Below are 15000 nucleotides of genomic sequence, written 5' to 3' on the forward strand. Positions count from 1 at the left end.
CTCTCCGCTCCATCCCCCTCTTATGGGCACGCAGAGTTTTCTGGGAGGATGGTTGCGTGGAAGGGACAGATGAAGAAAGAACAGGGAAGAGGGTATTCCTCGAGGGGTTTGCCATTCATTGCGGCTGGTGACAACATCCAGACTTCATGTTTGGTGCGCCGTGCCCCTGCCAGGCCCTCCTGAGGGCTCTGGCCCTGTTAGGTACTCACGTATGCACAAGATGGGAGACTCCCACTCCTGGGAGGTAGGTCTGCCTGTATGCCAAGGCATAATAGCTAAATATAGGGAAAGAAAAGGAAATACATATGGAGATAAGTGTGACCAGCTTTTTTCTGTCAAAATGTGCTTAAATCCCCTCAAGCTTTTTTTCTTTTTACTGCAACTTCTGTTTGCAGAACATAGCTTGAAATGTTCTTTGCCCTCAAAAGTTCTCATATCCTTGATGATTTCAGGCACTTACTACTTCTTTTCAAAATGTTGGTCGCAGTATTAATGTAAATGGATTACTTCAGTGAATAATTGTGGGGAGCATATAGGTGTTTTCAGGTAGATGAGAAAACATAAATCTGGTATGTTTAACACTGCTAGTGATTGCAGTCTCCTCAGCCAAGGGGTCTATCATCTGGTAGGAAAGGAGCCCCTTGGGTTTTTTTCCCCAATCATGGAGGGAAAGAGATATTATAAATGGCAATGATTTGCAGATTCTTTCACTCAGTCTTTCTTGTCTTATCTAGTATAATGAGAATTTCCTAGAGGTTTAAATCTTGGTTTTGCACTGAAGATACAGCAGTTATGAGATCATTAAACTGTACAGTGCAGTTTCTAATGTAGCCGGTGTAACTTTTCCTGATAAATAAACACCTGGCCCCTCACCCACAAACTGCAAAGCAAAAATTACAAGTACTGTAATGTTGAAATTGGATCCAAAAGGATTCAGCAAATGGAGCATTTGCCATATTTAGCATCATCAAGGTTCCTTCGTCTCATACTTCAGTGATGCTTTGCTGATCTTCTGATTAGTCTGATATGCTGTTTCTCATAAATCACCTACACTACTATTCCTAAACCCTCCCCTTTATCTTTTCCTGGGTGAAATTCGTGCATGTACTTTACTACTCCTAAATCGACTATTAGGAAAAAATGATAAAGCTAAAATGTGCATTTGGTCCATATCAGGCTGTGCCATTGATTTGCTCAGGAATCTGTGATACTGTGTTCCTTTCCCTGCACGTTGCAACTGACAGCTTGTAGCAAAGTCAACTAAGATGTTTAACAAAGCACATGTCCTATCATTTTTAGCTTTGCCATTGTACCCTTGTGGCTCTGAGCCAGCGACAGATACAATGCCTCCTCCAGTGCAATGCAACTTTGCCTGGGTTTTGTGTGCACGTGTGTGTATGTGTGTAGCCAGTTCCACATTTCACTCTCTCTCTCACACTAAAGTTAGCTGGAGAAACCTGTGCCGAGCTGCACAGAATAATTTGAAACTGAGTTTTAAAAGGGGGGGAGAAAAACCCACCATTTTTTTTTGTGGAAGGTGAAGATGCTTCTCTGCTCTGGGGCCATCCTTCCAGGGAGGGAGAAGGTAGGTTGAATGAAAGCCACAAATGTCAGTGTTCCAGCACGAATGCCGAAGTTGGTCAGAAAGTGAGGACAGCTTGCTGTGCCACTTGATACCTGTCTCATCTGTGGTGTTGCCATAGGCTTTTGAATGCCAGCTGCAATAATTAAAGTCAGGTATTGTTGCTATGCATTAAAAGAAAAAAAAAAAATCCCAAATAATTTTGTAACTCTTTTTCACAACTCATCCTAACACGGATCATCAGAGCTCACAGTTGTGACTGGCAGGATGATTTCGAACAAGGGGAACACCATGCTGTGAGTTAAAATATGGTTAAAAACCATAAATAAGTTTTGGGGTTTTTTTTCCAATTTATGTACTTACAGTGAGCAAAAGAAACTGGCCTGAGGACAATACCTGGATTTTAGCTTTGCTTTGGCTCCCGCTCCTCCATCCTCCTTGATCCCTGGCACTTTTTTGTAGTTACTGTCGTTCTCTCTGTATTGACATCTCTCTGCACGATGCCCGTTCCTTTTCCTTGTGGGCATTTAACGACTCAGTCTTAGTTCTGAAGTCTCAGGGTCTCTCTGTGCTAGTGATTTCGCTCTATGCCCTCCTGCCTACTCCTTACATTTGCCATGTTCCTCTGCGTAGCAAGCAAATGAGCACCAAAGCAAGCCCCCGCACACACCATCTTTCTGAGCGCAGCCTGCCTGCTGCTTCACGGGAACTTGCCTGATTTTGCAGACGTAGTTATTGAGATTGATCACAATAGTGAAACGTCTGCCAAGCTGCGTTATTTGCACAAATACACTGTATGCAGTTTTGGTACAGTGGGGCTTGATGCGATGATTGCCTCTTTTCATAGTGCTAGTTACAGCACGTGTCATCATTTCGAAGGGGGAGAAAACCATTTTTAAGAAGTTTGCTCTGCTTTTGGCAGGGGAAAACCACACTAGTGGGAAAAACCTAATTAAGACCAGTTGTACTCAAGTCTTAGCACAATGTTTAACTTAAGGCACTCTGAGTTAGTCCCGTAAAAATCAATGAGATTATGTAAATCAATTCAAATAACACCATCTATAAAATCTAAGTAATAACCCAGTCACGTAAGCGGCCTACAAACCCTTGAGAGGAACGCTGGCTGCCAAAATTTTCAGAAGTGATGATGGTTTTAGGCCAATGCCATTTTGGGATGCTTAACTGGAGATCTATTAATGAGAGCCACTCTGTCAGGAGGTCCTCGACGGTCCATTCCCTGAAAATGAAGTGTGCCCAGCACTCCATCCAAAAATTAAGACATCCTAAATTACCGAAAATTCTGGCCACTCGTGCTTATTTTAGGAACCTGTATTCTTCCCCAGTTTCATCTGCAGGATTCATCTTGAACTGAATTGGTGTTCATCAAAAGGAGAATTAAAGCCTTTGAACCTGATTCTCATTTAAACTAAGGCCACTCACGAATGGTTTTACTCCTTTGCACAACAGAAGCAGTGCAATGTGGCCTCAAGAGAAGTGAAAATCAAGTCCGTAACTCGCTAACTTCTATCTCAGAGATTGCTCTTTCCATGCAAAGTGGCAGCCTCTGCACTTCTGGTGGTACCAGCAGTGGGCACAGCCTAACGGGACAGTTGTTTGTTTCAGTATTAAACTCCTCGCATTTTTTCCCTCAGCTGTATACTTCCTCTTTCAAGGGCTTTATTGTTGTAGCGTTTCAACATCATTCTCAGCATTCTTAAAGACAAAGTCGGAAGGCTGCTGTCTGGTGATCTGCAGCAAGGAGAGTAAAGCTGCTTTGGCAATTTGAAAATAGCAAACATAACTGTCCTGATTCCTCTGAAGAAAAACTGAAACATAGGTGTCTAAATGGAACTTCTTTTTCACTTAAAAATCTTGGTTTCAGGAAATTTAAATGATGCCCTCAGGCCCTTTTCCTTTTGTTTTTGGTGTTTTTTTAAAAAATTTTGAATAGGCTCTCTTGTGAAACAGCAGAGCTTTCCTTGAAACTGCACAGGAAATGAACCCGGTTTTTAGTCAAGTAACAAAATCCACAGCTTGCAACAGAAGGTCCATGCATTGCATGTATCAATTAATGCTTATTAAACAGTTTTTGCAGTTAGTTGAACTGCAGATTGTAGTTGGAAGCTATTAGGGAGAGAATTGCGAGAGGAATACTGTTGCAGGACTACACTCAGTTTTTCTGTTTGTGTCCTTCGGATTCAAGGTGTTTGTATAATGAAGTTGGCACGTTGATATATGATCTATTTTTTAATGTCATTACAATTTTAGTTCCTTCTGCCTTTTTGTCATTGGGTTACATTTAAGCACAGCAAGATCAACTTTAAACTTCCTTACTCAACAGCTTTATTAGTTATAACGTACCGTGACCTTTCTCAACATTCTTAAAGAAAAAGATACAGTGTAATGTCACTTTACTTTGCTTATTGTTCTTTGTTGTGGTGAACAAAGCATTTTCTACAGTGGCTATAGCACATAATTATACAGCTTTCAATAGCGGTGTCTTGGCACATATCAAAGTTCAGAAGAGCCTTTAGAAAAAAAAAGATGTTTTGTGGCAGCCTAGGGAGGGTCTCATCTTTCCTTCAGAAAATAGTTCAAGGCTCTTCTGTCAAGCTTCCCTACTTAGAGCTTTTTCTCCTCCTGCTTCATAAAGTTTAAAGGGGATTCAGTGGAGTTCTATGATCTATTTCCTTTGAAAGATTGTTCCTTTGCACAGAGAAGTCCTTTGACTTCAAGAGTTCACAGATTCATGTCTTTAGGTATCATATGTCTGACCTTATCAGTTACTCTATTTAATGTAGGAGAAAAAGTCTCAACTCTTTGTGTTTGTCTGTTTTGCTTCTGTGAAATGATTTGGTGAAAAGACCATCCTTTTTAACACACCACTGAGAGGCCGTTTCTGACTGTAACCTACCCTGTGGTTCTTCTAAAAAAAAAAAAAAAATGTCCTTGTGTTTTGTGTATGGATGATTTCACAGTGAGAATAGAATTATACAAGGACAGACACACATAAAAAAATCTTTTGCTCTTTTTTCCTAAATGATCTATTGGCTATTTTGGTGGCTGCTACTCTGGTTCCCCAACAGGCACAACCATTTAACAAACACAGAGATAGCGGCTGGAGTGCTGGGCCAGCAGTAGGTTTTCCCTTGCTTCGACCTACCCCAAAGGCCTTCATAATTAATTGTCCTTCAGAGATGAGGAAAGTTCAGAGACAGTGTGTGTAGCAATGTCTATTGTCTGACATTCAGTTCTCCTTCCCTCAGCTCTTTTTCTTCATTCCACAAAGGGTTATCAATAGGAGCAGGGAGCAAGCTCTCTTCTAACAGCTGCTGGTGGTGGCTGTAGCTTTCTGTGGAAGGTATCATTGTGTTCAGCCATCTATGGATTAAATGGCTGGAAAAGTTCTAACAGCCCTTTCAAACGGGCGTGTTTATTTCATCTAGATTACACAGACCTATTTAGCTAATTAAAAACTTTCTCAGAACCCCTTCTCTCCTATTCAAGGGAAGAAAAAAAATTAAAACGCTGCTGTAATTATGAAGAATGGCTGCAATGAAACTTTGGTAAATAAATGAAAAATTCGATCTGTTAGCTTTGATCGAAATGCACCCAAATAAGCACAGGCTTGTTTGTTGAGTTGTTCTGTGGTTTTGTTTTGTGTTTTGGTTTTTTTTCTTAGAGGAAAGAAAGGTGCACAGTAGAAAAAGCATAAAAGAAAACATTGGTATAAGCTGTAACAGAAACAAACACTCACCCAATTTAAAAAACTGCCACAGTTCATACTGTCTCTGCTTCTAACATCAAAGTGCAAAGATGCCAGAGTTTGCTAAACAGATTATTAATATTGTTGTGCCTTCTGCGATTAATTTAGAATCCTCTGTGGTGTAATTATTAAACTTCATATACAACAGAACAAAATTCTATACATGCTTTCTTGTTTTCCCCGATGATATGCTAAACAAAGATACGGTGTGGTTAGTAGATAGGCAAGAAGTACAGTCAAATTAGAGCTGTTTATTAACAATCATTATGTTACTGCTCCAATTAATTGGGCGAAGCCAAAAAGGACAAATACAATCATTCTTCCACTGAACAGTTTAACTAGCAAATTAGGGAGGTTTTAATAATTTTTTTTGTCTTAAAAATAAGAAAAAAGAACTCCACTCCAGACTGTCACCTGCATTCTTCACAAATACATCACTTTGCAATGTACAGGAATAATAATACAGAACATTTTCTGGGTTCTATCTCACTTCCTTACTGTTAAGAAGGACCGCACAACAATCAAGATGAATTATTGTACTGATTAAGTTATTACGCCTGGCATTTTGAAACAGGTTTTCTGTATTTAAGAAGAAATTGCATACAAAGTAGATGCAGCTAATACAGTAATGCAAAAAAAAGATCATAAAAAATTAAAGTTATTCTTATGAATCTTTCATTAGAAGCAATGAAAAGGGACACTGGTGAAGCCAAGTGCTTTGTTCTTCTGAGCTCCTCTTGTAGGGCCAGATCCTGCAAACAATGACGTACTTGAGCGTTCCTTCTGCGAGAGTCTTGTTGGCGCCTTCAGCATATCTCCTGCTCTTTCACAGTTTGCCCACTTAGGCCTGTGGATTACTACCAGTGTTGTTCTACTTTATCAAACAGATGTTCCCTTTAAAAATTGACAAAAGTCCTGTAAAAAAATATACCACAAAATCACACAGCTGTACGGAGGCGAACACTTGCTTTTATGCAGGAAGAGCTGTTGTGAAATGATTTAAGGCTACTCAGAGCTTTTCAGATTACTCCCTACCGCAAATAACATGTTAAGTACTAAATTGCCCTAAGCGGTGTTTTATTACTGATCAATAAAATAGTAATCTTGTCTTTTAGCATGGAAAAATATTTTAGTGGGATTTTTCCTGGTTTAGTTCATGGATAGCAGTAAACCAGAAAGCACAACCCCCCCAAAAAAAGCAAAAGCCATCCTCGTTTGTTTCTAATTTTGCTTTGGGGGAATCCTAGGATTGTTCCAGCTGAATGGTGCAGGGTTTCTGTGCCTGTGCGCGTGTGTGCATGTAGTGGTGGTGTGCTGTGTTTGGTTTTGGGGTTTTGGTTTTGTTCTTTTACAATTATTTACTGGTACTCATCCCTATTGCCCCATCCCCTTCTCAAACAAAACAACCCTCTTCCAAAAAAGAAAAAAAAAAAAAAAAAAAGAAACCAGCAAAACCAAACCAAAACAAAACTTGGCAAACTCTTCCGACTCCTACTGCCATTTCATTTTGCATTCAACAAGGGGTAGTGGGAATTGAAACGTCAACTGGAGATCGAGAAAAGCACCAATTTATAGTGTGTTAGCCTTGCACAATTCAAGATTTCTTTTGCTAGCTGCACACATTATACCCAACATCTCACCACTCTCTTGTGGCAGTTGTGAGGAATGGCTATTCCTTCCCGTGTGTGTACTACAGGCCTCTAAAGACTCTTATTTATTCTCTCCCATGTCACCTTGTGTACAGTCTGGTCTGTGACACTGATGGTGATTATGTCATTATTTTGCTCTGGGGGCTTTGGCACATCTGCAGAGCTGATGCACATCTTCTTTGTTACGCTGGCATACGTCCCATATCGCAAATGCTTCATTAGCCTTACTGCCTGCCTCCTTGCCAGACAAGAATACCCAAATCCAAGCTTCTTTTTGCTCTGGTCTTTTGTGTCTGTGATGAGCCTTTATTCATCTTCCTAGTTCTTCCCTGTTTTCTATTTTTCTATGTAAAACTGATTTCCAGATGTCCGTCGTTCTCCAAAAACCCATCGTAGATGAGAAGTGAGAAGCAAGGTGAATTTTAACCCATGTTGTCCCTCACTCGTGTGAAGTCTTATCCCTCACAAGCTGACATGCTTTTTCATTCATCCTGCATACAGAAAGAGTTTGTTGGGCTAGGCAGTTCAATTTTAAAACTTGGCGTCTGCAAAAAAAAAAAAGAGGAAAAAAAAGAAAAGGAAAAGAAACCAGTGATTTCTCTTACCATTTAATAAATCCTAGTTGTGGTAATGGATAACATGCAAGTTGCACATGTTTCTTCCAGACTTTCTTAATTTCTTTTAGATGACATGGCTAAATTTCTCACTCAGAACTTTTGGAGAAGCAGCACTGTCTAGTGAAGGAGGAGGGTGTTCACGAGACCTGATCAACTGAAATTTCTTATATCCTGTTTTAATGTGTCACATTAAAAGGACACAGAACATTTTGTACTGTGAAAATTGAGGAAAATGTCTGATCTTCTAAACTTTATCTAAGCTGGTCTATATAAATGTTGTACCAGAGATGTGAAATAGTGGGTTAGCTTACTAGCTTTGTAAGGTTTTTCCCTCCACATCCCACCCACCCCCTGCTTTTTCTCCATGACGCTGAACTAAATTCTGGGCTGGATTCTCAGTTTCTGGTGTAAATCAGCTCCAGCAATCATTGCAGCTAATTGATCTGTGCCAGCTGAAAAGCTGTCCTTTGTTGCGTTACTATAGTCAAGTGTGTGAATATATGTTAAATGTTAATTGGAAAAAAGTTTCGTTTGTTTATTTTAAAACTAAAAATTAAATGCAGACCTGGATTTGGAGTCACAGAGCCATCATGTTTATGGATGTGGGGTGGAGGGGAGCATTGTTTTTATTTTGGTAAGGCGCGCTTGCCAAAAGAGGAGGTCCCAGCCGATACCGTCTCACAGTGCGGGGTCAGGGCTGCGTGACTGACTTTAACAGAAGTCTTACAGATAGGATTGCCCGTTCTATAGGACTTTGAATAGGTCACCTTCACGCAGAACACTGTTTGCTTGATATCTTCAACATGTTTTAAAATGGACGAGAGTCAGGCTCTCATAATGTGAATTAGCAAACTGTCATAACCCTTGGAAACTGTGGGAGAGGTTTAGCAGCATTGTGACCCACGCTGGTTTCTGGGCCAGCTTTCTGGGGTCCTGCCCTTTCTCGAAGCAGGTAGCCCTGGGCTGAAAGATCTGCTTGCGGAGAGATCTTCCAGCATTGGTGTGGAGCACAATGGGGATGCTGTTTTCAAAGATACTTAAAACTGTACGGGAAAAATACTGAGGCTGTGAGGAAGTAACAGCAGAATATTGCAGGGGTCCATGAGGACTGTGTGTCCTTCACCTGCATGAGAAAGAGAGAACCTAGGAGGAGAAGTAGCCACGGTTCAGTATCCTCCTGAAGTGACATTAATGACACAAGAAGTGAAGTTAAGAAATACTGTTCAGTCCAAGAGGGAGGGAGTCTTCAGAGTACAGGATCGCTTTGTGTAGTTACACAGAGCCCATCACCTCCAGTAGAGTATAGCTGAATTTCGCAGTGCAGAGAAAGAGCCTGGCATCTTACTGACGTGCGAGTGTAGGTGGGCGAGAGAGAGAGGGACAGCCAGAAGGTCTGGCTGAAGGTAATCAACGTATTGGAGATTTCTCCCCGTAGATCTGGAAGGGGCAAGGTTCATCTTTCTTATCTGCAGAGGGGGAAGGTACGTAGCCAGGCTCTGCTTTGTTTTGTGTGCCACCGGAGGGACTCGTGAACTGCCCTCTGCGGGGGGGGGGGGGGGGGGGGGGGGGCAGTTGCAAGGCTTTAGTGGAAATGTGCTGTCAGAAGCAGCTGAGTCCAGGTGGTGGTCCAGAGTGCTCAAAGATGTGGCCTTGAACTTGTTTCTGTAGTTAATGGAGAGGCTTTGCAGAGAGCAGCAGACCGGGGTGGCATGATCTCTGTTGCTAAGCAGGAAGGCTGCTGCTTTGATTGGGACTTAGGGGAGAATGGTGGCGTAGACACATAAATGCATTTAAAGCAGTAGCCTACAACTACAGAAAGTTTTCAGAGGAGAGAGGGGAAATCAACATTGCAAATAAAAGCCCTTTAACTGCCGAGTATCGGTGTTCAGGGGGAAGTCGAAGTGGCTTATCTCATGCAATTGCGGAGAGGGCTGGCTCCATCAGATGAGGCCCAGCCTCGAGGTTATCTGACCCAGCAGCGTCTGGAGTCACACCATTTCCTTCTGCAAGGGATAAAGAGGAGTCAAACGAGAGGGACCTCAGTCCATTAGGATGTAAAACTTCGTCTTCTGACCTCACAAGCTTGCAAGGCTCACCGGTCCCTGGCAGGTCCTGCACTGAAGCTTGTAACGGGGTGTTTGTAGCCCAGTTTGGCCAGCCGCATGGCTCAGGGTGGAATAGATAGAGCAGTTTATCCCATCACGATGGGCTCCAGATGCCCATAAAAGCGTGGTTATGTTGGGAGGAGGTTCGTCAGAGTTAACTGGGGGGGGGGAGCCTGGGCCGGTGGAGCCAGCTTCATTTGCAACACCCCTCACCCATAACCATGCTCAATTGTCCTGCCCCTACCCTCTGCCATGGGAAAGAGGAAAGGAGGTACCCTGCTGCCAGAGGGCATGCTTACCACCTTCCTGACACCCCCAAAAGGACCCCAGTGACTGCCTATTTCCCTGCCAGACTGATTAAACACCACCTGCTTCCCATCCCTCTCCTCTACCTCCCTCCTCACTCCCCCCACCTCAACACATGTAAAATGAGGAGGGAGAGGGCACAGTTGGAGCTTTTCAGGGCCAGACACAGAAGACAAAGGTGACTGCAATGCAGAGATGGGAAGAGTGTGCAAGAGCAAGCAACACCAATTACAGATGTTTACTAACTGTTACGGCATTTTTATATATATAGGATGTATTCTAGATGTATAAGCCTTTAATTATCACTTCTGCTGCAGCGTTAATGGTTCATCCACAGGGCCAAATTCTGCTGAATGTAAAAAAATCCCTGCACACTACAGGCATTATGAACCAGTTTTCCTCTATGTGCAAGGTCTAACCAGCAGCTTCTGCCTGCCCAGCTCTTTTACGCGTGGAAATACACTATGAAAGCAGAGGACTTACTGCTGTTGAGAGACGTACCTGCTCATCACAGTCCAGGCTGTGTCTCCTGATCTTCTGAGTAACACATCATATCCCCATCTGGCTGATGTGTCCAGGAGAGTATGCAATAACCTCTCTGCTGTTCCCGCAGCAGAGCCAGAATTGGGTGGTCGTCCCTGTACTCACTTTTCTGGACAGGTTTTTTGTGGGCGCCTGTACATGGTACCTGCCAGAATTTGGCAGCAGGGTACGTAATATGCTGCTTGGCATTGTAGGCAGCCTCTTGTAGCAGATTGCATTTCACCGCGATGGGACTGAGTTAAAGTTAGACTATTCTTGTATGCGCGAGTGTTATTTCTTCTTCAGTTTCGAATGAAACTGGTGTTTCGAGACAGTTTCTGGGGTGTGACAGTAACCCGTCCTGTGATTCTTTCTTTCATTTCCCAACACATACTAAACCCCCAACTATCATAAGCCATAGGAGCCTTAGTGATTTTTCCATTCTGCAGCAGTGCCATTGGCAATGCAATAAGTTAAGGGCAATCAGAGTTTCCATTAGAAACCTCTACATCTCATGCAGTTCTAATTCATCAGTAAGGCAGAAAAGGAAACTTGATAATCATCTCCCCATTAAAATGATATTGATGATTTCTGAGGATGGGGAAAGGGGAGAACTGAATTCCAAGGTGCAAAAAATCTAAATAAATCATAAATGGAAAGTATTTTTATTTTGGTTTAGCCCACTCTACTTGCAAGTCTTACCAACTTTTGCGCTTAAAAACTAGCATGTTAAGGCCGTTGTGTTTGCACAAGAGAGTAGCTGTGTCTCCAGGATGGATGGGCTCATCCCCTGAACCACAGGCACAGCAGTCCCAGGACAGAGATCCTCCGGGGGTGCTGATGTGTGCGGGATGCCTCTCGCGTACTGCAGAATGGGAAGATGGGTCCTAACAGGGAGGACCCCAGGAGGCAGAAGGGGGGGTTTCAGCCTGAGCGAGCTGCAGAAGCCCTGTTGTGTGCGTCCAGCCAGGGCGCATAGCACCAACCGCGCTTGGCGCTCCAGCCGCGCAGGGACTCTGCAGAGTACTTCCCAATCTTTATTTGTGGAAAAGCTTAATTGAAATGCAAGTGATTAAATCTAATGTATCATGCAGTATCCATTTTCACTGCACTACCACTTTCACTTCCCTGATATTATCAGACATCTCAGCAGTCCCACTGTCAGTTTTTTCCTTGTAAGAGCCGTGCCCATTCTCTCTGCTCTTTGTGAGCTTGGTGGAGGAGATAACAGTAAGCCAGCAGTAGATTACTAGTGCCCCAAACTCCACTCAAGGGATAAGGGATCTCATGTTCATTTCAAACAAACACTTTTAAAATACATTCTTAAATCATTTGAGGGGCATGTGTTTTCCAGCTTTTTACAAAGAGTAAAAAAGCTACAGCATAACAGTAAATGCAATAGGAAACCTCTGTTGTTTTCCTAATTTTTCTCTTTTGAGCCAGACTCGGGCTGATGCTCTTCCCTTCCCAAATGCCAGGCTCAGCGCTGTGTTATTAGCACTGTCCCAAGACAGTGGGCTTCTCTTTGTGTGCCACAGTGGGAGAGCAGACTGTTGTGAATGGCCACCCAATTTCTTGTCCATCTTTTTCTCTTTCCAAAACCTCCATTTCTAACAGATTTGTACAGCAGGAGTCATGAGAGGAAACTTGAAGGCAATAAATGCAGACTGTGGTGGCACTAGAGAGCTGCTGCTGTAGCCAGGGGGATTGGGACACATGGAGCGGTGGGCAAACTGACACCCTGCTCTCTACAAAGGTGGTGGTTGGGAGAAAAGTGTGTTTACTGGAGTGTCCAATAGTTGAAGTATTTTTCATTTGTGTTTTTAAAATAAAAGCATCCTTTCCAACTATTTCCCTCTCCTCATAAGCGATAATGGAAGAGGCATTAGCCTTTCCATCGCCTGAGCCAACCTGTTTTTTTCTAAGAGGTGTCCAGGATGTTCAGCCAATTGAGTGATCTAATTAGCTGAAAATTGTTAATTTCCTTTACCTTATAAAGCACCTAACACAGAAACTGTTAAATAATGTTAAGTGTCAGACTTAAACTGAGAACATTGGGCCATATGCTGCCGTGGCTTTCGCGCCAAAAAGTGTAGCAACTTACTCCAAAACCTGCCTCCAATTCCTGTGTAGAAGCCAAAGCCTCCTGCTTGATATGCTGCCACACCAACTCGCAGCACTAAGACGGTCCCACGCAGCAGCTCACTGCACTCAGGGAAAAGAGTATGTGCATGAGGGGAGGTGACGGTCTGGACAGACGTCGTAGGAGCCAGGACACCAGCAAGCTATTGCAGACACTGCCCTTGCGAGCGCAGAAAAACTGACAGTAGGGCAGTCCTGCTCAGGGCAGCGTTATCCTGGAAACGGCGGCAGATCTGTGTCTGCAGCTGCTAATTGCGCAAGTCCCTAGTCTGCAGAGGGCCAGGTGGATAGGTGGGCTGCCTTGTAGCTCTTCGTTAAAGCAAGGGGGTCCCTGGCTCCGTGGGTTGCACGCGATGAAGGGGCTGGTCCCAGTGTCACCAGCCTGACCCCAGCATTACTCTGATGCTGTGTCTTATGGGTAGGGAGGGACCGGGAAGGGCTTGTCCTCAAGTAGGTTTCCTACATGACAGGCTGCTGATATGGGAACGCACATTTAGTTAGGTGCCAGCTTGCGCCAAAAGCCCACAGGCTTGAGTCTTCCTCATGTGAGGAAGGGGCTCAGGGCTATGTGTGGATGATGCACGTGGAGTTTCTCGAGCATCTCCTTTAAGAAGGTTGCATTGTACCCCCAAAGCTCACCTTACTCTGACTTTGGGGGTGGGGGGTGCCTGTGCACATCTGGTTCATGCTTTGTATGAGGTTTTCTCAGCAGAAATATTTCCCCTGAATCTCTTCTTCTGTTGCTGTACCTGTCCTGATGCAGGCTGCTGTGCATACACATTAAAGCTGTCTGACCTGGAGCTACCCATGGTGAGACTGCTCCCCAGATAGCAGGCTCACTCATCATCCGGGAGAGGTTCTCCATCACTTGCCTAATAGATGCTGTTTATGCCTTATTCTTGGGTTAACAGGCTCCCCACGGAGTCCCTCTCTATAGCCACTGTCTAGATCATCCAACTAGAAGAGTGATCTGGCCTTCCCCCTCTCACCCCTTCCAACCTGTTTACCTCCCATTACCACGACCTTGCGCTCTGCAACATGAGCAGCCTTCAGCAGCTGAAGACCTCTGATCCTAAGTCCACTAGAGATTTTGGCTTTCCTATTTGGCAAGGCGACTTGTTGCCCACCAGGTCAACATGAATAAAGATTTTTTAAATCCATAAAGTCCTGCAATTGGAAGAAGGAAAAAAAAAAAAAAAAAAGAAAAAAAGAAAAGCTGCCTCCAAATAATTTAACCTCTCCTGGCAGCCTGACATCTTGAGCTGTCTGTGCTGCACTTGTTTATTTCTGCTCATAATTAGGATCAAAAAAATCCAAACATACACTCACCAAGAATTCTACTTTATATAAAATTTGAAAGTAAAATCAATCCTGGCCCAATCTTATCATTTTTAAAGTATGTTTATCCAGCTTTGTAGTAGGAACAAGCAGACTGTTTGAAGGCCACATAGTTTTAAAACCTTGGTTGCAACACGTTACCCCATTTTGAAACCGTCTTTATCTAGCCGAGAAAACTAAAATCTGTTTGACAAAGTAGCACTCCAGCCAGTTTATCTTGCAATATGGCTTTAGCTCACAGAGCCTATTGATTTCCTTAAATTAATGTTTACAGAATGCTACTGAATTTCACTCAACGGGACATTGTTCTTTTGAAGCTTTGTAAAATATGATACAGAGTGTTATTGCCGTTTGTTCCTTTGCTAAGACTGATGAAACATTTATTTTTTTAAAGTGCAGCCTTGAACTATAGCTGTTTCCTACAAGTGTGTTTACTCTTGGAACATTAGTAATACAACACACTATCAGACTCCAGCACAATACCACAGACAAAGTCTGTAGGTACACTCTGGCCAGCCTAATCGTATAAATGGAGCTGAAGTTTAACGCAGATTAGACATCGTATGAGAAAAGGTTTTGAGCTTAGCCCAGCTGTCCCTGTCTGAAGGATCTTCAGATTTGTGCACTACAGCCAAGCAGTTGTCTGATGCTGTTACAATATTAGAACGGTTGCGTTGGTCTTGGTACTTCTAAACATGGGACCCTGTACTGAAAATTAATGTCTAGTCCTCTCCCTCTGTCACCCTAGACAAGGTGAATAGCTTTATGGTTGCCTTGAGTGTGGTTCGGAGGCTTTCGATCCAATCTCTGAGGAGTGCTTAAAAATCTACTCCAAGAAGCACTTGCATTACTCCTAACATTCACCCAAATTTTGGTAGTTTACTAAAATGAGGTTGCTGTTACCTATTGCTGAAATCTTACAAGAAAGCACAGCCACTAATAATTTGACAATTTGGCTACAGCTTTCTGCAGC

General features: G+C 43.1%; 2 protein-coding genes across 7 annotated transcripts in view; one reads left to right on the top strand and one right to left on the bottom strand.

The window, feature by feature from the left end:
• The window catches only part of PTPN14 (protein tyrosine phosphatase non-receptor type 14), a 488901-nt gene that overhangs the window by 262688 nt on the left and 211213 nt on the right, over positions 1–15000 (bottom strand). The gene's annotated exons all lie outside the window — the stretch shown is intronic.
• Positions 1–15000, top strand: part of PROX1 (prospero homeobox 1) — a 49849-nt gene that overhangs the window by 22735 nt on the left and 12114 nt on the right. The gene's annotated exons all lie outside the window — the stretch shown is intronic.

Source organism: Accipiter gentilis, chromosome 30 (genome assembly GCF_929443795.1).
Source record: "Accipiter gentilis chromosome 30, bAccGen1.1, whole genome shotgun sequence".
NCBI lineage: Eukaryota > Metazoa > Chordata > Aves > Accipitriformes > Accipitridae > Astur > Astur gentilis.